Consider the following 25,680-nt stretch of genomic DNA (forward strand, 5'->3'; position numbering starts at 1 on the left):
TTCCGCAATTCTGAAAACTAGACCACACCTAACTACATGATCACACCAGAGTCTAAAAGCTTGATCAGTAAGATTGCTATTCATTGCAGCTAGTTGTAAGTGAAATGGCTCACCCATCCACACACAAAATTCATGGACGGGCATAGTACCATGTTTTTTGTTTTCATTGCGCATCAATACATCTTTGTACAGGAACACTGACTTTTATACTTATGTTGTGCCTGCATAAGAATGAAATCTGGAGCAATGTATTTACATAGGGTGAAAATGTGACGCAAGTTATATTTATTTAATCTCTATCGAGCAAATGGATCCCTTTGCAAGTGTTGCACGATCTGATCATGGTTGTGGAGTACAATGGTATGACATGCATTAATGGTCAAAGTTTACAAGACCTATCATCCTGTTTGTTGGTTTGTTTGGGTTTTTTTTTTTTCAGAGAATCCCTTATGTCTGTGGCCCGTAACTTCACAAGGAGGAAAATTAATTTTTGATAAGCTAATTATAAAATGAGAGGAACCCAACCTCTCTAGAATGACAGGATGCTTTGCTGGCTAGTTTAGTGAATGTGAGGGTGATTTGGCTCTTCACCTGAATGATGGATGCATTGCCAACAAGTGTCTGTTCAATTGTGTCATTCTGAAATTGCACTGAGTAGTGCTGGGATATTTGGGTGGCATGGAGCAGTTTTGTATGTCACAAAATCTCATCCTATGAATACATTGATGATAATGTGGAAGCGGTCAGGCATGTTGCTTCGAAGCTGTGCATCATATATCTCAGCTGGTGTATCCAGTGCAGAAGGGTTTGAATGGCTTTGAGCATAGTGTTTGAACAGGAAGACCATGTGCTCTATACAAGGGTTTGTGATGAGCACGGTATCCTATGGATCTTAACTAATCTGCATGCATTTGTTTGGACATATGCATGAACCACTCTTCTCTGTTCTTTTTACAGTCTCTGCGGGAAGGACAAAAAAAACAAAGCATATTTGAGATCATGTTATCAGTTGCACTTGTTGGCTTTTTGTCCTTTCTTTATGTTCAAAGGGGCATTCAACCTTTCTTTATGTTTAAACGTGCAGTCGACCTGCTATAATCTAGACAGAGAATGAAATGTTTGTATCATTACTAATAGCAACAGTTAATATTGATCATTGGATTATCCTGGTTTCTTTCACATTTTACAGCATTTTTGACGGCTAAGACATCTATTGATGACACTTTATTATGCAGAGTTAATCATCATCTTACACAAAATTGTTGGTTAATGCAGCTTTATGATTTATAAATTTCATGGCCAACCATCAATCCAGTCCCTCATTTTGTCCTTGTATGGCTCCTACACTCATTGGTGTTCTGAAATCTTCCAGAAAGAGAAACAGATGTGTGATTTCAGATGTCAGCTGATGAAGACAAAAACTTCAAGGGCGGGACTTCAAGTGATTTACAGTGCTGCAGGTGAACCCCATGATATTGAGGAACTTGGGGCAGCTGAATTTTCCTTGTCTTGACAAACACCCATATCTTGCAACATAATTGTACACATGAAGAATTAGAGACTGCTACAAGTCCAACCCACTTCACAAATGAGAAATATCATCTTGTTAACATACTTTGGTGTCAAATCAATGGAATGCCAAATTTTATACCAATTTTGTAGATATGTGTATTTCATAACTAGTAATTTCAATTCTCTGACTTTATATGGTTGATAAGATTGTATCTTATTCGCTTTATGAAGGACAGGCAATACACCATATCAAGTGAAAACTGATTTTTTTTTTTTCCTTCCCGTTATATGTGAGTCACCTATTCGACAATCCTAACTGAAGAGTTCGTCGTCCTAAAATCTTGTGTGATGATGACTGGGAGGTAGCTATACCTCAACCTACTGAGTGAAATTTGCCCTCTCGAACAGTACACAGCTAGTGTCTATAACTCATAACCTCTTGTGTGAGTGGTGAGCATGCAACATGCACCAAACATATGCAAAGTGCACAAGATGCCCAGCTGTTTAAAGATGCATGTTACACAATTTGTGGCTGCAAAATCTGTTTGCAAAAAGTGAATTTTGCTGTATCAGTATTCAATATCATGGGATTCACGTGTAGGTATATGACCATTTCGTAGCATTGATTAAATTCACTGAATACCTTTTGGAATGGCTTAGATTAGAAGCACCTTAGAATGGGGAGCAGAATCCCCCTCCCTTTCTCCAAAACACAAATCAAAAGAAATGAGAGAGAATTTAAAGTGAGGGAGAAAATACTGCATGAGGAATATGTTACACTGACATGCTTGGTTGAAGCAAGTTCCCCACTGTCGAACTCGTTTCATACCTGCCAATTGTTCCCATGTCATAGGAACATTCCTGTTAGTATAGAAGAAGCTTCACTTAAACCTTACGTTCCTATTTTTGTCAATACCTGCTAATAGTAATGTATGGAAGATTGGTGAAATTTTCTATTTGTTCATTATTTTCTCCCTGTTATTCTTATACATACTAAATTTTAGGGTTGGCAGGTTTGTTTTTTTATCTTGGCCTCATCACGACTACTTTTGGTATGCTAAGTCTCAATCTTGCAGACTCTGTGCTGGGAATTTTGACGGATTAACAATGCCGTGCTTATGTTCTTTCTGAATTCTGCGCACCTCTGACGTGAATGTGAGAAAATTTCTGCCCTTGAGAACGACTTGTTGATCAACTGAAGAAGTATGACCAGTGTAATCTGTCCTTGAATTTAAACTCCAGTAATGCTTCCCTTGATGCCATCGAGTGTGTGCACCCTCTGTGCAACATGTACTTACAGATGTCACTCTGAGCCACGTGTGTGGTATCTTTGCATAGCATACATGGCACGTGGGAATGTTTCATGTTTAGTTCTGCTGGGGGGAAAAAAATCTTATGTGGCCTGGAAATGTTTGCCAAAGTGACATTTCCACACAAGGTCCCAATTGAAAATGTTGATGATGATGTGTTTTTTTTTTCCTCTCTCTCTTCTTCTTTCTAACATCTCATATGTCATGTCAATACAGCACTCCTCCATGTGATGATAAAATCATTCAAGATGATTACCCATCGCATTGTTGATGTTGGTTTTACAAGTTACAAGCAACTGCTGAAAGTGTATTTGTATATCAATCGCCAAATCACCAAATCAGACATTGAAATAGCTGAGTTGGACTAAAATATTGTACAGTTGAACTATTTTGGGATCTGTCTGTCTGTTCTCTTTTTCCCCCTGATATATGAAACTGAGTTAAACCGTTTTTACTTCCTCTTATTTTTTCCCTGTCCTGTATGTAACATTTGTCATAACCAAGACACAACTCTGGGGATCTGAAAAGCTCCCTCATGTGACAGAATTTTGACAGCTTTTGTTTTTGTAATATTCGATTTGTGTTGTTTATTTGTAACATAAAGACAGAGCAAAAATGTTTTTTCAGGTTATTCTGCAGAAGAAGAAGAAAAAAAAAAGGCATGCATAGCTACGAAAAAAAAAAGCACTGTACAGGTATGAGAGAGATGTATAAATATAAATAAAAAGAGAAGGAAAAAGTTATGTAATATTGTGCTCCTGTGGCTCCTGGTATATCTCGGATGTGTATATTGTGCATCTTATAATGTTCAATAAAAATTGAATGAACCGAATCGACCCAGAGTATGCAGTGTTTTATTGTATGCATCTCTGTCCACTTGTTGGTGTCAATGAATCATGCTTTGATGATATTGCAGATTTTTAATTAACACTTCTAGACAAGGAAGTCTGGCATTTAATGCAAACAAAAAGGGGGGGGGGATTGGCTATGCTGGGGCTACTGATATATTAACTCATTATTTCCAGCAACAGACTTTCTTGCGTATTGCAATTAAAGAAGTTGTAGAGGAATTATAATGATAATCTGCATAGTTCTTGTGTTGACTTATCTTGGATAGAATTTTTTAAAAAGCCATGATAGTAGTCTCGCTGTTTGGTAAAATTTAATTGTGTGATAACCGACAAAAAATTCCCACAATAGATGTATTTATAAACAATATGAGCAACGTACAGTATATTAAGTATATAAAAATGTATATAGGGCCTATGCATGTATGTATGTTTATACTGTGTATACACATACGTTGTACATACATTCCTACATAAGTTTATCATAATCATATTACACAAATAGCAAGCATCCGGAAAGCTAAGCTTATCCGAGCCCTTCCTGCCCCGTGTAAGCAAATCGGATCTCGTTTATTGTAAAACAAAAACATTTTGCGTACATTAATTTTTCGTGAATTTCGAGAGCTAAGATACACGAAATTAAAATGCATGCAATATTTCTTGTATACAATATGCACTGAATGCCAGTGATCATGACAATTCGTGAAAGTTTCATGCTGCGAATATTTCTGGTTTTACAGGATGCCAACGTCTACAAAAATCCCGTGGGATCTTACCGGGGAGGTGTTATAGACAGAGTAAAAACTTTTGCTCTCCTTCGATCCGATGTCATGCTTTACACCGCCGAGAAGTTACGCACATAAATCCCGGTGGTATGTTAAGTGGTAGTTGTACAGTGCACTGCCGTTATAAAGAACACGGTTATAACGAAATTCCGGTTACAAAGAAGTAAAAATTCAAGCCGCAGCATTGTCCACTCTGTGTGATTTGAATGTTTGTTCGGTTATAACGAAATTTCGATGTAACGAAAGAAAACTGCCGGTCCCGTCGCGAGGACTTCGTTATAACGGGAGTCCACTGTAGTGTTCAATTCAAAATGTTTATAGTTACGTTGAAATACAGCTTGTTACTTAGTGAAATATGCAATCTTTTCCAAGTCGCCAAATTCGTCTTGTAACATGTTTCAAAGCATATAGAGGAATGCTAAACATCCCATTTTGATGCTTCAGAACTTAAACATGTGTTTGCATGAACTGCGAGGGTACGTAGAGAGCTCCCACTCCTTGAATAACGCCTCCCAGATCTTACAACGAACTTTGAGGGGATTTCAGAATCGTGTCGGAAGTGGTTTGATTGATAAGAACAGGCTATCTAGAGTTGCATTTTTTTTTTTTTTTTGGGGGGGGGCTGTTTATCGGATAGTTTATGCTTATATTCTACGTACATAGATACCTGTACAATGTAGCTGTAGCGTTAGCTGTAGTTGAATAATTGTTGTATTCTTCGGGGTCGGGTTAACTCGGCCCACGGGACATCTCGTCCCACCCGTTGAGGGTGGGCCGAGTTGTCCCACCCGTTGGTATCGATAGTGATCGTGAGCGCTTGTCTGTGTTTGAGTTTATTTCGTCTTTATGACGTCTTTTCTAACCGTAACTTTTATGGAATTGTGCTCATTGGTTTCTGTAAAGAATATTTGCCAACTTTTGGGGGATACAACGACGTAAAAATGAAATTTCAGACGTTTTTATCGCGGTTCGCGATCCCCATAGGTTCACGTTCATTTCGCGCGGTGGGCTAACTCGGCCCAGCTAAGTTTTAGCTGTTGTTTTGTCAGTAAATCTCCGTAAAACTATCGATTTTATCATGTATGAAGGTGTATTCAGGGTTCCTTCAATTAATTTCATCTTCGAGGGAATTTAATTTTGCACATGTTTGGTGAAATGTTGGATATTTGTTCGCATGATTTCATCTTTGCCGTGTCCGCACCGCACTGGTCTCGCCACTGCACAGCTCGCTCACACACACAGGGGCAGAGCTGAGCTGGCAGCGCCATGCCCACTCGGGGAGGCGGGGCGGCGGGGCGCGGCGCGTGGGGCGCGAGCGGCAGAGGGAGCAGCCGGCCACTCCGTACCCGTATTAGTAGAAAAGAAATCAAATTATTTCTATCATTCGATGTGAACTACATGAAGGTCATTATATGCATTTGATTTTAACTGTTAAATGTTTTGTTGTTGCTGTTGTTGTTGCTGATTTTATGTATAGATCTGCGTTCTACTCAAAAGTTATTTCTGTCCAATAAATGTTACCTTTTTTCTTAATAAAAACAAACAAGCAAAAGTCAAAGGGGTGAGTCTGTTTATGGGCATTACCGTGGTAATTAATAAATTGTTTGATATCCAGTGGTCAGTTATTTGACCTGTAGATATGGATGGTTTGGTTGAGTGGTTGATATCATGAAACCGGTAATGAAATGTAGTGCTAGCTAGATTGGCCTTGTTTATGATTGTAGGGCCTACCTTTTGTGTGTACTTTCAAAAATAAAAAGGAATTGTTTTTGTTTTGATGACATTGCCATTTTTGCCATGGGAATCCTTACCCTAATTCAAGAGAAAAATCCTCTGCCACCTGTACCTGCACGATAATAGCCAACCGTCAAGTTCTTTTTCTTTTTCTTCTTTGTAATTTTCTTTTTATATATGTACTGTATATACAGTGTATATCTCTCTCTCCCTCTAATGTATACTGTGATGATCTATTGAACCAAACTTGGACTTCATATCTTAATCTTTTCCATGCCTTAGCCCTATTACATGTATTAATCTTTTACATTTTTATTTATTTGTACAAAACAAGGCTGATTATAAAATTCTCAAATCCTTGCTTGTCCTGCACTCATACTGTTGAATTCATGCACATTTTTTTTTTCTTTTTAACAAGCAGCAAAGATGAATAGCTTCTCAAATGGTCTTCCTTCTCAAGCACGGTACTCAAAGTGTTACCTAATTTGCAGTCATGCAGGGTCACAAAAGAAACATTACAACATGCACTGGTAGGCATTGGTAAGGTCATGCATATAAGCTCTCATCTTCCTTCACAAAAGAATCTGTTGTTTTGTGGCCATTGCATCCTTTCGACTGTTGCCCTGCCTGCCCTTGATAACAATGTACCGGTACTGCTCTTTCCAAGACTGCAAGATCACAGCAAATTTCGAATAATATTAATGTGAGCATGTAAAGTATGTTTTGTTTTGTTTTGTTTTGTCATTTTACATCTATTACTTTATTATTTCCTTTCTATTTTTTTTTTCTTGAATAACAGAACATTCTCATTTGACTTGAAATAATACTTTCATTTTCAATTATCACATTACCAAGTATCATCTGTGTACAAAGCTTTCTTTCCACAACTGCTTTGTAAAGTTCTGTATTTTTTTATGATTCTTCGTCTGGCTCTATAGATCGCCTACTGCCAATATTTCTGCTTCCTTTCCCCGTCTCTCTTTCACTCTTCCATCAACCCATTCTTTTCTTATGCGTGATGAATGTGTTTGTCAAGTGTCAAATGAGATTTGATTTGAAACACTGCATACTTCATGTGAATTGCACACCAGTATTTTTTTTACCGAATTCATATTTACATAGAACAACTAGTGTGTGCATATCTACACTGATGTTCAATGTAGACAAATTTGATATCTTTAATTTTAAAAAAAAGTCTCAAGTAGCGCTGTACTATGGATTAAAAACATATGTGACAAAAACATCATTTTTTTTAGAGTCATCACACTTCATCATCAGTGAATAGTGTGCATTCATAAAATGTGAATTTAATTCCACCACATTTTATAGTGTGTTATAACGGTAATACAACATTTGTTCCTGTGACCTTGTAACAATTGCTCTGGTGTATTATTTTCTCCAAGGACTTGGGATCAAGGTTAGGATTGTGATAGGAGTAGGGTTAGAGTAATGCTCCTTTGTAGAATTTATGTTTGGTTTAGCATGCAGAATTTCAAGTGAACAATGTTTGCAGGAGCAAATGTCATGGAACCATTACGACACTGACTTCAGTCCTACTTCAGTTGATAGGCCTACTTCAGTCGATAGTTTGCTTTCTTCTAGATTTTCACCTCTTGACCTACCTGTAAAACATACATGTAGTTTACCAGATAGTTGCCAATTGATGAACTCTGCCCCAGGAGAGGTGCATCGCAGGAAATGAGATTGTTTTACGTATGTCAATCCACATACACGTCATGAAATGTTGCATTATTGTAACACTCATTTCGGTGTCCAACATTATGCTCAGTCACTCCGCAAAACCAGACAATGTCCTCTCAAAACTGAATATTCACTACAGCTGTAGGGGCTGAAGAAAGCAGATCTGTTCTCAGTCAGTTCCAGTGGTAGACTCTTTTTAATTCTACCCACTTACTCTTTCCAGAGTAGTTAATTTACATATTAAAATCATAAGATAGACAAATCAACCAAAACGAAAGGAGGAAAGTAGTTTCACCCGAGGACCGAAGGAACCGATGGAAAATAAAGGTAGGGCCTATAGGTGATCACAAGGTGAAGTTGAACATGAATGGAAACAGATCAAAAGAGTTTGAGGACGTAGGTGTGGAGGTGAGTGGAGAAAATTAGGTTGTGTGGAAAACTAAATGTGGATAATTCATTAGGGGTATGTCTGAAAAGTAAACTACAAATATGGAAAGCTACACAAAACAACAAACCAAAGCTACACAAATTTAGTTTCTGGTCACATTAATGCTATGACATCATTGTTAGGTGTTTTGTTGATATTTTTTGTATCTATTGGTTTTCCACTGATTGCAATACAGTATAAGACAAATAACCATAAATCTTAATGATTATAAATAGTCAAAATAAGAATTACAGTAAAGATAAAAAAAAAGAGCAGCTTACAAGATTGAGGCATGGCCACGGAGACTTTGCAAAACATATAAGGGACTGAAAGGATATCCAAAACACACCAGAGACAGCCCCACAAACCAACATGAACTTACTCCATAGCTACACCGTACAGAAGCCAGATCCCATTTATTATGAAGTTGGAGGTACCGGTACCGGGTACACATCGGTGTTTTGTTGATTTTTGCTCTATGAATTTGCACATTAGTCTTGCATGCTTCAAGTCATAAACATAATTTACATAAACTTAACATATCTAAATTAACTAATAGGACCAATATCCAACATGTCAGAAGGATGCATATCACCTTCCATGTACCCGAAACAATTTACGCCAAAAAAAAAAAATTAAAAAAATACATTGTGTATTATGTTCACCATGGGCCTAATTATTGGAATGAACTTCCCAATATGCTGCACCGCACTACCTTCTTTCAAACATACTCTTAGGCTGCGTTCACATAGGAGTATACTATTTGGGTACACTTATAGCTTGAATCGAACGACAGGATTTCCTAACACCGGTTCACATAAGAGGACACTATTCGAAAATGCCATAGTGGGAATCGTGCTTGTTCGATTTTCTTGCAGCGTATACCATTTCTCGTTTATGAAATGATAACGATTTTGGTCTCGATTTGCCCTTTAGCAAAAATAAGCATGTAGACTGACATTCTGATGCAGTTTAGAAATTTTTAATAAGATTGCTGGGATGGTTGTGTACGAGGAAGAAATCCGGATGGTGCAGGTGATGGTGTACTGGGTCGACTTGACGGCGCATAGCGAATAGCGAATAGTGAATACCGTATACCGAATACTTCTATGTGAACGCAGCCTTAAGTATTCGTTATTCGCTATTCGGGCACCGAGTACACCATAACCCGCACCGTCAACTCACCATCCCATGCAGTGAGGATTTCTTCCTCCTACATCCCAGCAAATCTTATTAACAATTTCTAAACTGCATCAGAATGTCAGTCTACATGCTTTTTTTTACTAAAGGGCAAATCCAGACCAAAAGTGTCATTATTTCATAAACGAGAGACGGTATACGCTGCAAGAAAATCGAACAAGCTCGATTCCCACTTTGCTATACTTTTCGCAGCTATTCGGTACTTTCGAATAGTGCCCTCCTATGTGAACCCGTGTGAGGAAATCCCATCGTTCGATTCAGGCTATTCGCGTGCCCTCGAAAAACGAGCCCGAATACCCGAATAGTATACTTCTATGTGAACGCAGCCTTAAAGCAACATCTTATTAGCAGCTACGGCACGCAAGTGCATCACCGGGTACCTGGTAGCAAACTTGTTGCTTTTTTTCCTTGTCTATTCTTCTACTCCGGAGGGATCCTAACCAGGAATGCAGGTATTGATCAGCCTGCCTGTTATTCCACAAGTCCTTCATTATTGTACCTGATTTCAGAATTCTTGTACGTGGCAGCTTGCTGGTTACCATGGTCACACAGTCTGGTTCTAAGTAGGAGCCCTGCTGGAATGTGACTCCTGATGAGCTTATTCTCCATGTATAAGTTGCAGCTGAACAAACTTGCTGGTATGTATAGGCCCCATCGTATTTCTAGTACCATAGCCCAGTTCTAAACTCACCTTTGACAGTGTTTGACTTCATGCTGAGACAGACTGCTGTACATTATTTTATTTTGTCTGTACTATTTTCATGAGAAATAAATTGAAATTGAAATTGAGAGTAACAGGAATGGAAGAGACCAACTAAAATGTAAAAACCCAACTCACTATGACTACAAATGAAAATAAACTGGACGAAGGTGTCAACAAGCTGAGGTGAGAACTTATTTCTTCTTTTTCTATGTCACTGTCGAACATCCCAATGTAGTGGCCGACTGTACAAGGGAAGTTAAGTTCGGACTACCGAACTTAATATGGAATGTTATTAACAACAGTATTTCTGTTAGCGATTATAGTACATTGAATAAATATCACTTTGAAAACAGACTTCACCATAGTACTAGTAAATCATTTCACTTTTCAGACACAAAAAGGTGACATTGTCACAAATTAAAACTCATATTATTTCACAAATGTTACATATTCGTAAATTAAGGAGCAGTGTCCCAACATAACGAATAGTGTCATCCGAGTCACGTGATAATTGCCAACAATACAGCATGCATCCAAATCGTTATTTTATGTGTGTGTGTGTGTGTGTGTGTGTGTGTTGTGTGTGTGTTTTTTTTTCTTCTTTTTTTTAATTCAGTATCAATCATTAATAACGTTGATGCTGGGGGATCTAAAGACAGAAAAACAGCAAAATGACAACTGCAAACTGCATGAGGTTGGAATACATATTATTGAGTCATCCCGGAAAAAAAATATCAGAAAAAGATAAAAGACCATAAAAAAAAAACAGAAAAAACAGAGTCAAGCAACCCCCTACTGTATATGCCCAGCCTTTAGCAGAAACCCTTAACCTTGCCCTTTACCTTGGCATTGGCTGGCGGTAGCATGCACACCAGCTCAGCCCAATACACGCGACGTTGCAGCAAAACACAGTTGAGTTGAAACAAGTTGCTCCCTCTCTAGCTCTCAGCTCAAAGTTCAAGACAATCGATAGGACAATGCCAACTGACTAAGCTGCATAGAATTTACTCACACGAGAAAATTGGGAAGTGCAGCAAATGACGCCTTTTCCTCCAATTTCAACCACCGCCCGTATCCGTAGCGACGTTTACGGAGTGGCTGGCTGCTCCCTCTGTGCCGTTCGCGCGGGTGCCCCGCGCCGCCGCCCCGTGCCTTGCCGAGAGTGGGCATGGGCATGGCGCTGCTCAGCTCTCTCTCTGCCACTGTGATGTGTGAGCGAGCTGCTGGTGGCGAGACCGGTGCGGTGCGGATACGGCAAAGATGAAAACATGCGAACAAATATCCAACATTTCCCCAAACATGTGCAAAATTAAATTCCCTCGAAGATGAAATTAGTTGAAGAAACCCTGAATACACCTTCATACATGATAAAATTGATAGTTTTACGGAGATTTACTGACAAAACAACAGCTAAAACTTAGCTGGGCCGAGTTAGCCCACCGCGCGAAATGAACGTGAACCTATGAGGATCGCGAACCGCGATAAAAACGTCTGAAATTTCATTTTTACGTCGTTGTATCCCCCAAAAGTTGGCAAATACTCTTTACAGAAACCACTGAGCACAATTCTATAAAATTTACGGTTAAAAAAGACGTCACAAAGACAAAATAACCTCAAACACAAACAAGCGCTCACGATCACTATCGATACCAACGGGTGGGACAACTCGGCCCACCCTCGACGGGTGGGACGAGTTGTCCCGTGGGCCGAGTTAGCCCGGATCCTATTCTTCGTATTAACCTCTTTCCTAGGAGACTCTTTAAAGGGACTGGGGAGGAGTGTTGGAACCCAAAATGCAAAAGTGCTATTTCATGACGTGAAACAGGCAAAAACAAGGACCAATGTCTATGAAAGGACTAAGCAATGAAAAAGAATCGATGAAAAATACGGCATTATGAAGATATCTATGATTTTTTGAAGAGCGTTTAACGCTTGTCAAAATCACGGGGGGTCGGCTTAGAGGCTCTCCGTTCAAGTGTTGTTTTTGCCTCCCTCTTTTGTCCGATTTTGGCACAGCGTTAATGTATTGCCTTCTCCTCGGCGAAAAGCAAGCCCAAGATATCGCCCCTATTGCGAGGCGAAACCCGGGTGCCTGTTCACTGGCTAGCGAGCGTTATCGGTGCATTTCCCGGGATCCGCCCGGCAGCTTGTAGCTGGCACGGGTCCGCTTGAACCCTGATCTGCTAGCTGGCTGCGTATAAATACCATCCACACTAACAATGGAGCCGCAGGTGGAGAGCGAGAGATCTGTCTCCAAGAAGAGGAAGACCATGAAAACCAGTGACAGAGTATGGAGATGGTGACAGAAAAATAAAATGTAGAGTCCCAATTCCCCTCAAGACACTAGAAGATAAGGGGCTGAACGACAGAGATGTCATTTCACTTCGGCTGGATCGGTAATAAATTTGTGAAACTCGGAAGACCTCATAGAACTAGTCATACTAGTTCAGTGTGAGTAGGACCTAGGTCTATAAGGCCAAGTAAAAAAAGAAAGTAGTTTCTCGTCCGGGTTTTTTGAGCAAGGCGATGAGGGAGGTCCTTACTATTTGATATCTTACTATTTTTTCAAGGATCGTCAAAATGAAAGTAATATGTGTTTCTCGTCCGGTAATTCTGAGAAAGGTAACGAGAGGGGGCATTACAATTTTCTATATTCAATTTATGAAATGAAATATCACTCTGGTAGCTGTGTTATGAGACCAGGTCCCAAGTGTACGTCTTGCCTGCACTCTGTGCATTTTCAAACAAATAGATATATGTGCCATGCTTGAAATGAAACTTCATGCATGCAAAAATACATTTGCTTTTTCTTTCCATAACAGATGTCAAGGGAAAATGACCATCTTAATAAAAAATAATACTGGTATTTAGTGTTGTAATGGCTTTTCTGATACCAGTGTACTTGCAATTCTGATGTATTGTGCTGTTAATTGAAACAGGTATAAAACATGTCTTTCAACAAATGTACGACTGAAATAAATTCCATGATATTCAAAACACTGCTTTATTTATTGGTGTTTGTGACTTTTTGTGTCCACACAGCTGGTATGTATGCTGCAGTTCTTCACAGTACAATTGTAGCACATTCAACTGGAAACTGGCTTGTACAATTGCAGATGGATGTCAAAATGATACTGATATGGCATTCTAGCATTAAACGTTTAAAGATGTTTCTTCATGTTCTAAAAAGACATTTGATAATCACTCATTATTTGGATGATGAATGATTGTATAACAGTACACACTACAGATGATACCACTCACGGCTGTGTCCGTGAATTTACATCGTGAAGAAAAGTATCCCGCTGAAATACGAGACAAACCAGAATCCGTGGAAAAGTTATTTTTTTTGTAGATACACCCATTTAATAATTCTACATTTGCTGGAAAAGCTCATTCATTTTCTCTTCAAAATAGAATGAATCGCCGTGACAGACCAGGGGATGGGGACCCTGGACAGCTACAAAACACGTACACTTCTTTGCCGATATACGGTGCGGCACGGCCACTGCACTGGCACCAGGGAGGTGTGGACCTCCCTGCTGGCACCGTACCTTCCGACACTGCACACACATGTACATAGTCACAATGACATGAAAATGTATACAAACTCGATACCGTACAATCCTCACAAGCATTTGTACAGTACAATTCATCCGCTTAAAATATCAGAAACGGGGAAAAATACGAACAACGCGCGAAATATGCGTGGAATATCAGCGATTGTTCGCAAAAATGTTGCCGCTATAGCGTTCACGACGTACCGAGTGCGCTGTACATCACAGCCCAGTAGGCCGGCCCGCCGCGCCGCCCATCCAACTACAGTGCAGTTCGACTGCTTTGTGGGTCATTCCTTCTTGCCGATCGGCCGAGCTCGCAGTGTGAAATGCATGCGTTATTACATACGCACTACACACAGAAGCTACAGCTGTACTACAGTCTACAGCTATTAGTAGAGGACGCAAGGCGTAAAAAATTAGAAATGAGACGTCACGATTGGTAGGTGAATTGTCGATCTCTTTTTTTTCGGCGGCCGAAAAAATAGTAAATATCAAAAAAAGTCGATGCGGCAACTGAAAATCGATGCGGGCGGGGAGCGGGCTGGGACGAAAATTATGAATTTCTTGGTATTTTCAGCGCCATTTTGAAAATAGTAAATAGTAAAAAAATCGATGCGGCGGCCAAAATCGATGCGCGCGAGGACGAGAAACTGGTTTCTTTTTTTACTTGGCCTAACAACTGTTACAGTGTTTAGTGTTGTTAGTGTAACATTAATTGATAGAGATGTCACTTAGAGGATCTACACACACTATTGGCCTACTATTTAGTAATACTGATAGTAGGCCTAGATTAGTAATTTTGTTAGGTGTCCTATGCCACACCCTAACATTTTTCTATTAAACTAAAAGATATAGACTTGTCTACTTTAGGCCTATCAGAGTTTGCCTGAGATTTTTAATACTCACATATGTGGAGAAAGGCTACATGCAGATTCACTAAAAGGTGTATTCAGAATGCGATTGAGGTATGGTAGGTATCTTAGACCTATGTATTTTGAGACCCATAATTTAATGACATGAAAGTAGAATAGGGCAACATAATCCAGAATACGGTAAAATAGGAATTCGCGTATTATCTACATGCAAAACACTTTATTAGCGTGCCATTTCTTAATGTGAACAGCGATTTATGTGTAGAAAGCATAGAGAAGCACATTTCAAAAAGGAGAAATGTTGAGCTAAATTTGGGATGTCATTCATAGGCAAAAAAAATTCCAGTTATGGTAACTATACACAGCCCAGTCGCTGTACGTACGTAGCGACAGGATTCGCACAGTGTACTTACAGCGTGTGGTCGGGCTACAGCTATAATGGCAGAGAAAAAGGGCCTCGGACTAGGAGTGGTAGACGCTGTAAGTACGGTACGCTGTGCGAATCCTGTCGCTATGTACCTACGTACAGCAACTGGGCTGTGTATAGTTACCATAAGTTAACATGGAAATTTTTTTGCCTATGAATGACATCCCAAATTTGGCTCAACATTTCTCCTTTTTGAAATGTGCTTCTCTATTACACATAAATCGCTGTTCACAGTAAGAAATGGCACGCTATTTGTGTTTTGCATGTAAATACGCGAATTCCTATTTTACCGTATTCTGGATTATGTTGCCCTATTCTACCTTCATGTCAAATTATGTGTCTCAAAATGTCGAAATAAGAAAGTTACGACACTCATCAGAACTGACGTTTGTTACAAATTGGCGATAGGCGAGAAATCCAATTTTACGAACACCGAATGAATGAAAGTGTCAGCGAATCTGGTAACTCTCGGTTTTTACAAAATACTTTGTGGAGACTCAACTGTGTATATGTTGTCATCACAGCTATGATCGGACCAAAAACGTGAATTCACATGTTTGGTAAGGTACCAGTACCTTGTTATTGTCTCCGGTACACATGGCATTGCAAAAATGTTGATTGAAGTGTATCTATTGTGCGTACATACATAAGTGGCTAATGGCGTATATGCATTGTAGCGCAGTTCACTCGGTCTCTATAGTGTAGTGGTTAATGGTGTATGCTTTGTAGCACAGTAGGTGCTAATTGTTGAGAAAGGTCTGTCAGATATTATTGTGGGTATCTTTTGTAGAGCAACAGCCAGCATCGCATTCAAGGACCATCCTGACTAGGCAGCTCAGTGAAGCCAGTGACAGCCCCTCTGGTCAGTTGAGACCAGCCCTCCCAGCTACCCAGCTTGATGAAGCCAGTGAAATTCCCTCTCGTCAGTTTTGACCAGCTACCCAGCTCGGTGAAGCCAGTGACATCCCCTCTCATCAATTGAGACCAGCCCTCCTAGCTAACCAGCTTGATGAAGCCAGTGACATTCCCTCTCGTCAGTTTCGACCAGCTAGCCTATACCCGGCTTGGTGAAGCCAGTGATGTCCCCTCTCATCAGTCGAGACCAGCCCTCCCAGCTTGATGAAGCCAGTGACATCCCCTCTTGCCCATTGAGACCAGCCCTTCCGTTGGTACAAAAGGTTTGTACAAACTAACTTTAATTACCTGGTACTATTTTAATACACCTAGATCCAACAACTGTTTTGAACCTGCAAATGAAAGTTAATGTTGATATTTAGTACACAAAACATCAATAAATTGAATAGATAACTCTGTGTTCTCAAACGATGCTGTTCTTATTCTTGCTGTAATTTACCTTATAACATTTTTTTTTAAAACCCAAAGCTGTGGTAGTGGTTAATAAGATTATGGTTGTCTTGATCATTACTTTTAGGGTTACAAGTTACATAGTTTGTACATTGCAGCCACATATAGGCCTACTATATGATTGTATGTGGAATTATACAGACCCCCAAATCCCTTGCATGTGGCTGGATTGAAAGACATCATAGGCCCGATATGAGGTTGTATACACAACATATAAATAAATAGGGCCTACTTTGTAGATGGGTAATTCCATGAAGTTGGGGCAGTGTCCATGTATGTAGCATCGTGATATTGACAAAATACATGTCAGCATAACTCGATATCAATTATGCTATACATTTATTGTTTGTAGGCTTTACATTTGCATTGAGGCCACACATTTTCCTGGAAATTTTGTGCCATTCAGACTCAATTTTAATGAAGTTATTAAACAATATGTAACACTGTGTCCTGGAGCATCGTGACGTGTCCACGTAGCATCGTGATATTTTAAAATTTGGTCCAAAGAGACAAATTATGGCAATGAGCTTGACCAAAATTTGATGCAATATGCATATTTACAAGGTATGAATAAGATAGCTAAATATCTCAAATTTCCTGTACACAGTTTCAATTTTAAAAGAAAATTACAAAATGTATCACGATGCTATGCGGTGTCCTTTTTTGTGTAAAACTGTGGAAAGGAGAGTTAAGATATTTAGCTATCTGACTAATCTAGTAATTATGCATATTATATCAAATTTTGGTCAAGCTAATTGCCTTAATTTGTCTTTTAGGACCAAATGTTTACTATCACGATGCTACATGGACACGTCACGATGCTACAGGACACCATTACATATCGTTTTAATAATTTCATCAAAATTGAGTCGGAATGGCACAAAATTTCCAGGAAAATGTATGGTCTCAATACAACTGCAAAGCCTATAAACAATACATGTATAGCATAATTAGTATTGAGTTATGCTAAAATGTCACACTTCGTGCCCCAACTTCACAGAATTACCCAGATGCACAATGAGAGGCTGAGGTCATCCCGACGTCATGTGCAGTGTCAACTCATCAAAAATTTGGCTAGGGTCTCTGTAGGTCTTATTTTCCTTTTTGCTATTTAAGTTCTACAGTAGACAGTCTATTTCTAACATATTTCATGGAGTTTTCTCTGTTGCATGTATGTGAGCACTACAAGATAAAGCTACCTGGTAGACTCTACACTGAAATACATGGGATAGCAAGTTCTGTGACTAAATTTACAGATTGGTGAAGAACTAACGGGACTATCCTAATTGTAAGTCCGTGTTAATGCCTTTCATTGTGTCTGATATACAGATGAACTCCAGTCCAGATGCCCCTGTGAAATGGAAAAAGGACAAGTTCATGAATGCCGTTGCCTTCTCCAATTAGTTGTGGAGGAAAATGCTACTCTGAGGAAAGGACTTGGGTCAAATTGAAGTGGATCAAAACCTGGTGAGAGTGCTGACAGATATTGATTTTATCAGAGCCTGGGCAGATGTAAGGAGATAACAGGTTACTGTAAAAGTGGATATTTTAGCGCGACTAATTTTTTGCGGTCGGCGGGGTAAGAAGAGCTTCGCATGTTTATAGTTCCGCGGAATCAAGACATCAACTACTTGAACAAATGGCGAGCAAAAATATTTGCATGCTTTTATTTTCGCGCTAGTTTCGGCTTACGCGAAATGCGTGAAAATTTCAACCAACACCGCAAGAAATTTCCACTTTTACAGTAGATGATGAAGACGTCCCTTTGGCATGCATATTAGGGAATTTTTATGTAATTATCATAAATAAAATGAGCTATTTTCATTGGACTTTCAGCATATAACATAATTGCTTTCATCAGTACTAAACTTGTCATTGCTTGAATGATAGTCTTTAAAGAGAATATTTACTATGTGTATTACTGAATAGTTAATTGAGTCTATATGAGTAGTAAAATAATTTTTCATTGTAAATGTGTAGTAGTTACTTTATTACCAACATTCAGTCATTAGATGAGAGATCAATAGAATGTGCTTGTTGGCCTCTATTGCAGTGGAACAGCTAGCATCACATCCAAGTGCCATCACAGATATCCAGGTTGTTGAAGCCAGTGACACCCCCTCTCGACAAATAAGACTGCCTCTTCTAGGCTATGCAGCTCGGTGAGACCTGTGACATCCATCTCGCCAGTGGAAACCAGCCCTCTCTGCCACCAAGCTCAGTGAATCCAGTGACATCCCCTCTCATCAATCAGAACCAGCCCTCCCAACTACTTAGCTCCATGAAGCCAGTGACATCCCCTCTCATGTTCTTCTTTGTGGCTGGCAAATGTTTGAAAACTGAACTTGGATGACTTCAATATCATAATTATGTTGAGTGCATCCAAGTGATGGCAATGATAATAGCTCTGACACCAGTTCTTCCTGTAGGCCTACTGTCAATTTATGCCTTCATTGTGTATTATAGCAAAAGACATGTTAGTAATGAAAAAGCTGCACCTTTGTACCAGGATTGTTGGGGATTCTGATAAATGCACATTGAACATGAATAACATCAATTCCAATCATAGACTACATTCATGTGATGGCAGTGATAACTGATACGACACTACATTTATATCTCTGAACTCTCTATTTCTGTCTTTCCTGTGAGGTAACAACAAACATGTTAGTACTCAAATGTGTGAATCAGAATGAAACAGTGAATTGATTGCCTGGAAAATTTGTTCTTGCCCCATGTAGCAAGTAGGGAAAATAAATCCTGTAAACTCCTAAACTGCATGTGCGTTAAACTGTTACTGGAAACTGAAAGGGCTGCAATATCCAGGCACAAAGTGTTTTGTCCTTTTTTAGCTCACCTGAGCCGAAGGCTCAAGTGAGCTATTGCGATCGCTCTTCGTCCTGCGTCCGTCGTGCGTCGTCCGTCGTGCGTCGTCCGTCGTGCGTAAACTTTTTACATTTTCATCTTCTTCTCGAGAACCCCATGACCGATTTTCACCAAACTTGGCAGGTAGCATCCCTAGGGGGATAGGATCTCAATTTGTTCAAATGGGCACCATGGCCCACCTGGGGGGCCCCAGGGGGGCCCAAACACCCTAAAATTAAGGAATCTTTAAAAATCTTCTTCTCTAGAACCAGAAGTGATAGGGCTTAATTGATACTATGAGTAAGTACATTGATGACTGTAGTTTCAAGTTTGTTCATGGGGGAATCAGGGGTGCCCCCCTTGGGACCCAGGGGAGGGGGGTGGGGAGGAGTCCTAATGGGGCCTAAATTGTACATTTTCATCTTCACTTTGAGATCGCCATATCTGATTTTCACCAAACTTGGTAGGTAGCATCCCTAGGGGAATAGGATCTCAATTTGTTCAAATGGGCACCATTGCCCACCTGGGGGGTCCCTAGGGGGCCAAACCCCCTAAAATTAAGGAACCTTTAAAAATCTTCTCTAGAACCAGAAGTGATAGGGCTTAGATGATACTATGAGGAAGTACATTGATGACTGTAGTTTCAAGTTTGTTCATGGGGGAATCAGGGCTGCCCCCCTTGGGACCCAGGTGAGGGGGTGGGGAGGGGTCCTAATGGGGCCTAAATTGTACATTTTCATCTTCACTTTGAGATCGCCATGTCTGATTTTCACCAAACTTGGTAGGTAGCATCCCTAGGGGGATAGGATCTCAATTTGTTCAAATGGGCACCATTGCCCACCTGGGGGTCCCTAGGGGGCCAAACCCCCTAAAATTAAGGAACCTTTAAAAATCTTCTCTAGAACCAGAAATGATAGGGCTTAGATGATACTATGAGTTAGTACATTGATGACTGTAGTTTCAAGTTTTTTATCATGGGGTTGGCGGATTCATTCCCCCCCCCCCCCCCCCCCCCCCCCCCCCCCCCCCCCACGCCCTTAGGACCCAGGAGAGGGCTGGGGAGAAGTCCAACACTTGTAATGGAGCCTGAATTGTACATGTTCATCTTCTTCTTGAAAACCTCAAGATGAATTTTGACCAAACTTAGCAGGTAGCATCCCTAGGGGGATAGAATCTCAATTCCTTCAAATGGGCACCATGTCCCTCTTGGGGGCCCCCTAGGGCCCCCCCCCCCCCCCCACATTGAGGAATATTTAAAATCTTCTGCTCTAGAACCAGAAATGATAAAGCAAAGTTAATACCATGAGTTTGAACATTGATGACTTTAGTTCCAAGTTTGTTAATTGCAGATTCAGATCCAGGACTGCCTGCCCCCTCCCCCCCCCCACCCCCCCCCCCCCCGAGTTGAGGGGGGGGGGGGGAGGGATCCATATGCAGACCTAAAGGGATCCATATGCAGACCTAAAGTTTCCAATGTTCTCAGGTAAGAGTGTGCAAGAATGGATGGAAGGTGAAATTGCGATACTCAGGTGAGCGCGTGACCCGCGGGTCTCTTGTTTTTCATTTGGTCTTTTTTCCCCCTGTGTTCTCAGGTGTTTCAGAGGTGAAAAACTACAATTACTCCGTTACGATAAAATATTGCATCAGTGTTTTAAAGTGAACTTAAGCAGGGCTGTCATGCACAACAGTGTACATCACTGAAGGGCCTTTCACACATTTCATTATTGCTCTAACTATTATTATTATTATTACTACTACTATTGTTGTTGTTGCTAATTTTATATTACTATCATCATCTTCATAATGATTATTATCCTCATCATTTATGTGATCACTGATATCATGCCATGTGTTACATTCAAGTGGCACAGCAGGTCCTACACAGTAGCATTGTCCATCAGCATTTTGGAAGACACTTTTTCAGCACAAAATTTTGTGATAACTCTATCAAATCACATTATTATGAGGACAATATTTTTGTGGTAAATGGAGTTTGTGCCCTTGTAATATTCATTGCATCTATATTTTGTGGCCAAAAAAAAAAAAGTATGAATTTTGATAAACAAATGTGTTGGAAGTGCTTCAAACAAGATGTTCAGTTTTCATTCACATAGATATAAAAATACATTGTAATATACATTTTGGTAGGTCCCTACATGATGTTCTACTGATATAATTGTATATGCTCAAACCCTAAACCAATTGTGTTTTGACAATGCAATATAAGGTCTCCACACTGAAATAGTATAGTGTTCTTTGTACTTGAAGTCATTAACCCTGTGACATTGATTCTTGGACTTTCACTTCAATATTTTTTCCCTGCAAATGTGCAAGTTATTTGAAAGTGGTTGCATTTGTAAGGTTCTTTTAATTTACATGTTATAGTATTATTATCATAATTGTTCAATATGATAGGAGTATAATGTGTAGATGCCCAAATTGACTAATGACAGAATGCTGAGCAGTTTCTTTTTTCTTTTTTTTTTCTGCAAATGATTACCTTACCTGTGTCAATTGGCAATCTTTGCTTTACAACTATTTCTATTATGACATTTTATATTTAAAAGATATAGGCCTACATGCAAGTAGCCAGCACAGATTTGTTATCTCCACATTGTATATCACATCACATTACTGTGAGAGCAGTTTCTAAATACATGTAGCACATTTGCAATTAGAACCTGTGCTCATGATGCAACACCAAATGCAAATATACATGCAAAGATAAAAGAAAATGTAAGGTCAGTGTACCCTGGTACACACAACTTCTAATGTAGGTCCCATGTACACATGCAATTTATATGTGCACATGAAATTTGTATTTATGCATGGTAGTATAACGTAAGTGTAGGGATTTATTTTGAACCTTTTATTATAAGTGTATCCCCCCTTCTTTTATTACAGGTACCACCCCTCTACACATAAATACGTCAACCCACACATACAGTAGTACTGGTATTCACATCCACATGCATCCACACACCCCACCTACAATTGTATCACAGACACACCACATATCACATGACATTTTCCACTCTTTCACTTCTCACCCATTGTTCCCTGTAATACTGAAATCATGCCTAAATCACCCAAGCCTGCACATCATTTACATATTATTATGAATATTTAGTTTTAACCTTTGTTTCTTTATTTGCATGTTTTGTTATGTTGATTTTGTGTATGCATATTTATGTAACAACCCACATTTACATGTAAACCCATGCCAAATTATGTGAAGAATAAACTGGCTACAAGTTAGTTAGCCAGGGGACTCCTTCCAAGTAACACATGTGTGCTGCCCTAGTTTGCTTTTAGTGTGACGAGTGCTAGAGAGCTAAGTGAACCCTAGCCCTACATAAGTAATGTGTTAGATTTAAATTCACTGAAATATCACAAGATATTACCTGTGTATACAGGGCTAATTGTTAAGCGTCAATTTACCAATGAGAAAAAAATGTGTTCTGATGATAAAAACCCAATCAGGGTTCTAGATAAAACTGAGTGAATGTTGTTGACCTATGTGGAAATAATTGACTTGAACAGATTATTCCTTGTGTCTTGATTTTCTCCTTGTATAGGTGAACAAGACATTGCATCATGCATGGTTGCATTGTACATATGATAAATAAGAAAATGTATAAGATAGCCTCAGAAATTGTTGGATTGGTTATTAGACTATTACAGGTGTCACATTATTCAGTCTAGAAGACTGAAAATGATCTGATTCCCAACATTTTTGTGTGTATCTGTGAAATAATTCCAATTAACCCTATTTATACAGAAAATAGGTAAGGCCTAAGCCATACCAATGACCAACTTTCTAACCTAGTATGTGCATGTGTCAATTGTGAAGAAAATCATCCACAATAAATGTTACAACTATTAAAGTCACATGAAATTACAAATACATGACAAGTTGTACCGGTAATAAAAATGAACTATTGGTTAGTTCCAATGCAAGTTTAGATATAACATTGTACCGGATACGTCGAATTCTCTGGCCTACTCGGTACTTGTGTTTCAAATCTTTGAAGAAAAAAAAATGGGTTTGCCATGAAGATTGCATTGAATTGCATGTACATGTAATAACACAACCCGTTTGTGTTTCATGTAATAATTACATGAATTGTAAATTATTGTAAATTGAGATTTCGTTGATTTTTTTTTTCTACGTAGCCCGACCAGACGCCGTGCGAAGCACTAGCACGGCAGTTACTGCGTACATGGTACCGACCTAGCGCTGGGCCGGCTGTGTCCGTCCTTACCCGGAAAAGTTTCTATGTACGTACACGCACAGCCCAGTCGCTGTACATATAGCCCGCCCGGCGTCTGGTCGGGCTACGTATTACTTTACCGCATTCACCTATCCCGCTTTCGGTACTTCTCAACGAAGAATCTTGTAATAAATGGAGTTTGATGGCTTTTAGGATACGTAGCCTACCGAGTCTTCTGACGATAGAACTAGCTCTCATAATATCTTGGAAGAAGGACATGTGAATCTGAAAAGGAGGAGTCCTTTGATTTTAGGTTGGCGCTCTCATCAAATGAAAACACGCAAGATCGTACAGCAGCTCGAGCTTATTAGAAGCACTAGCACTGGACACTGTGTATGATGATGCGAGTTATGGCAAGTGAAGTGCGGCCAGCGCTCGCCGCGCCCATAGCACAGCCAGCCGTAGAGCTAGCCACAATTGCTCTACGTATAACTACTAGTAGTTCCGCAGCTCACTCGGCATGTTGGCTTGATTTCGCTGTAAGTTGGCTTGATGTTCGCAGTCAACAAGCAGTATTCCGCAATTCAAATACGTATCGCCATCGTATCGAAGGGTCTTTTTCCAGAAAAGTATGTTTTGTTTTTCGCTTTTTAAAACATTTGAGAAGATTCCAATTTCCAAGATATTCTGACACATGTTAAGTTACATATCTACCTTTCATTTTATACCCAAAGCACCTTCTCTTTCGCATGTTTTGCACAACCGAACACTCATCCCCAGTCCCTTTAATCATCATAGTTCTATCCCCTGGGACATTTACCATCAGTCTATCGGAGGTTGTATTCTGGGATACTTTGGATTCAGCAGTACAGTGTACTACTCCGCCACCGCGTCACATTTTGTGTGCGCAATACTGGTGGCGTTTCTCGACGGATTCTATTGAAGTTCGGTATGGAGGTGTATTAAAAACCATATAGCCGCCAACAACTTGTGGTGGTAGCGCTGTCTTTACACACAAAAGGGCTGCTTTTTTAGGGTCCGCTCGAATGGCCACAGAAGCCTCGTAAAGGGTTTATCATAGTCTGATAGTCTGAACCCCTTGTTACGGCACATTTTGGTAAATCGGCACATTTTGGTAAATTACCAAAATGTGCAAGTTACCAAAATGTGGCGTCACTAATAGTATGTTAAACGGCACATTTTGGTAACTGCACATTTTGGTAATTTACCAAAATGTGCCGATAGTGCACCTTTACCTGACGGGATCAACTGTTACCAAAATGTGCAGTTAAAAGTGGATTTGCCTGCACATTTTGGACAATCTGCACATTTTGGTAACTGAACTAAAAACCCATGGATGGGCTTGAAGGTGATATTTATGGTCCTGCAGTAAAGACAGGCAAGACACTTATTTAGCTCACCCGAGCTGAAGTAAGCTATTGCGATTGCTTTTCGTGCGGGTATGGTGACCTGCGTGCCAGGTGCGTGGGGCTGACAACTCAGTGAAGGAATTCCTCTGAAGGAATTGCAGAAGTACATGTACCACAGAATGTCATTGATTTGGCCGCATACGGGGACTGCGAAATACATGCGTGGGAGTTGCCTGCGAGGTGCTGCCGCTAAGGGCCTCCTACTGGCGTTCTGCCTGTACCTCTGCGGGCAATTCCCACGACTCACCCGGAAAAAGTTTTGGTCATGCTGTAAACTTAGCTGCGGGTAAATCGGACTTGCGTGCGCACCTTCGGGCAAATACAGGTGAGATACGCGCTAGGTACTCTCAGGTGCGGACCAACTGCGGAGAGCTCCGGGTAGCAAATTTGCTTCCCCGTAAGTCAAACTTCCCCAAATACGGTATGACAAGGCCTTGAGCATGTTCAAAATACATGTATGTTGCGAGTGAGTTCCGGGGGTACACGCAGAACACCAGCAGTACCTTGCAGACAACTCCAACGCAGGTACTTCGCAGTACCCGTAAGTCGCTCGTAACAGAAAACGGATTGGTTTCAAAGTTCTCACACAGGTCAAACGGAATACATGCAAGTAGAAGGTAAGTAGCACGCGTCTAGCAAATAAGACACAAGTGCAAAACTCGTACGTAAACATTCTTGTCCGCCCGCAGAAAATTTTCCTGCGTGCTGAAAAATCCCTACTCGCAAC

General features: G+C 40.0%; 1 long non-coding RNA gene across 1 annotated transcript; it reads left to right on the forward strand.

Annotated features, from left to right (window-relative positions):
- The first annotated feature begins 12,398 nt into the window (after positions 1-12,398).
- LOC139737625 (uncharacterized) lies at positions 12,399-19,039 on the forward strand. Its single transcript, XR_011711390.1, has 4 exons — positions 12,399-12,616; positions 15,870-16,257; positions 17,774-17,911; positions 18,498-19,039. It is a non-coding gene; the product is annotated as an uncharacterized lncRNA (long non-coding RNA).
- The last annotated feature ends 6,641 nt before the right edge of the window (positions 19,040-25,680 follow it).

The sequence above is a fragment of the Diadema antillarum genome, unplaced genomic scaffold, assembly GCF_040938485.1.
Source record: "Diadema antillarum isolate AM-2024a unplaced genomic scaffold, OU_Dant_1.0 seq00000697_RagTag, whole genome shotgun sequence".
Classification (NCBI taxonomy): Eukaryota; Metazoa; Echinodermata; class Echinoidea; order Diadematoida; family Diadematidae; genus Diadema; species Diadema antillarum.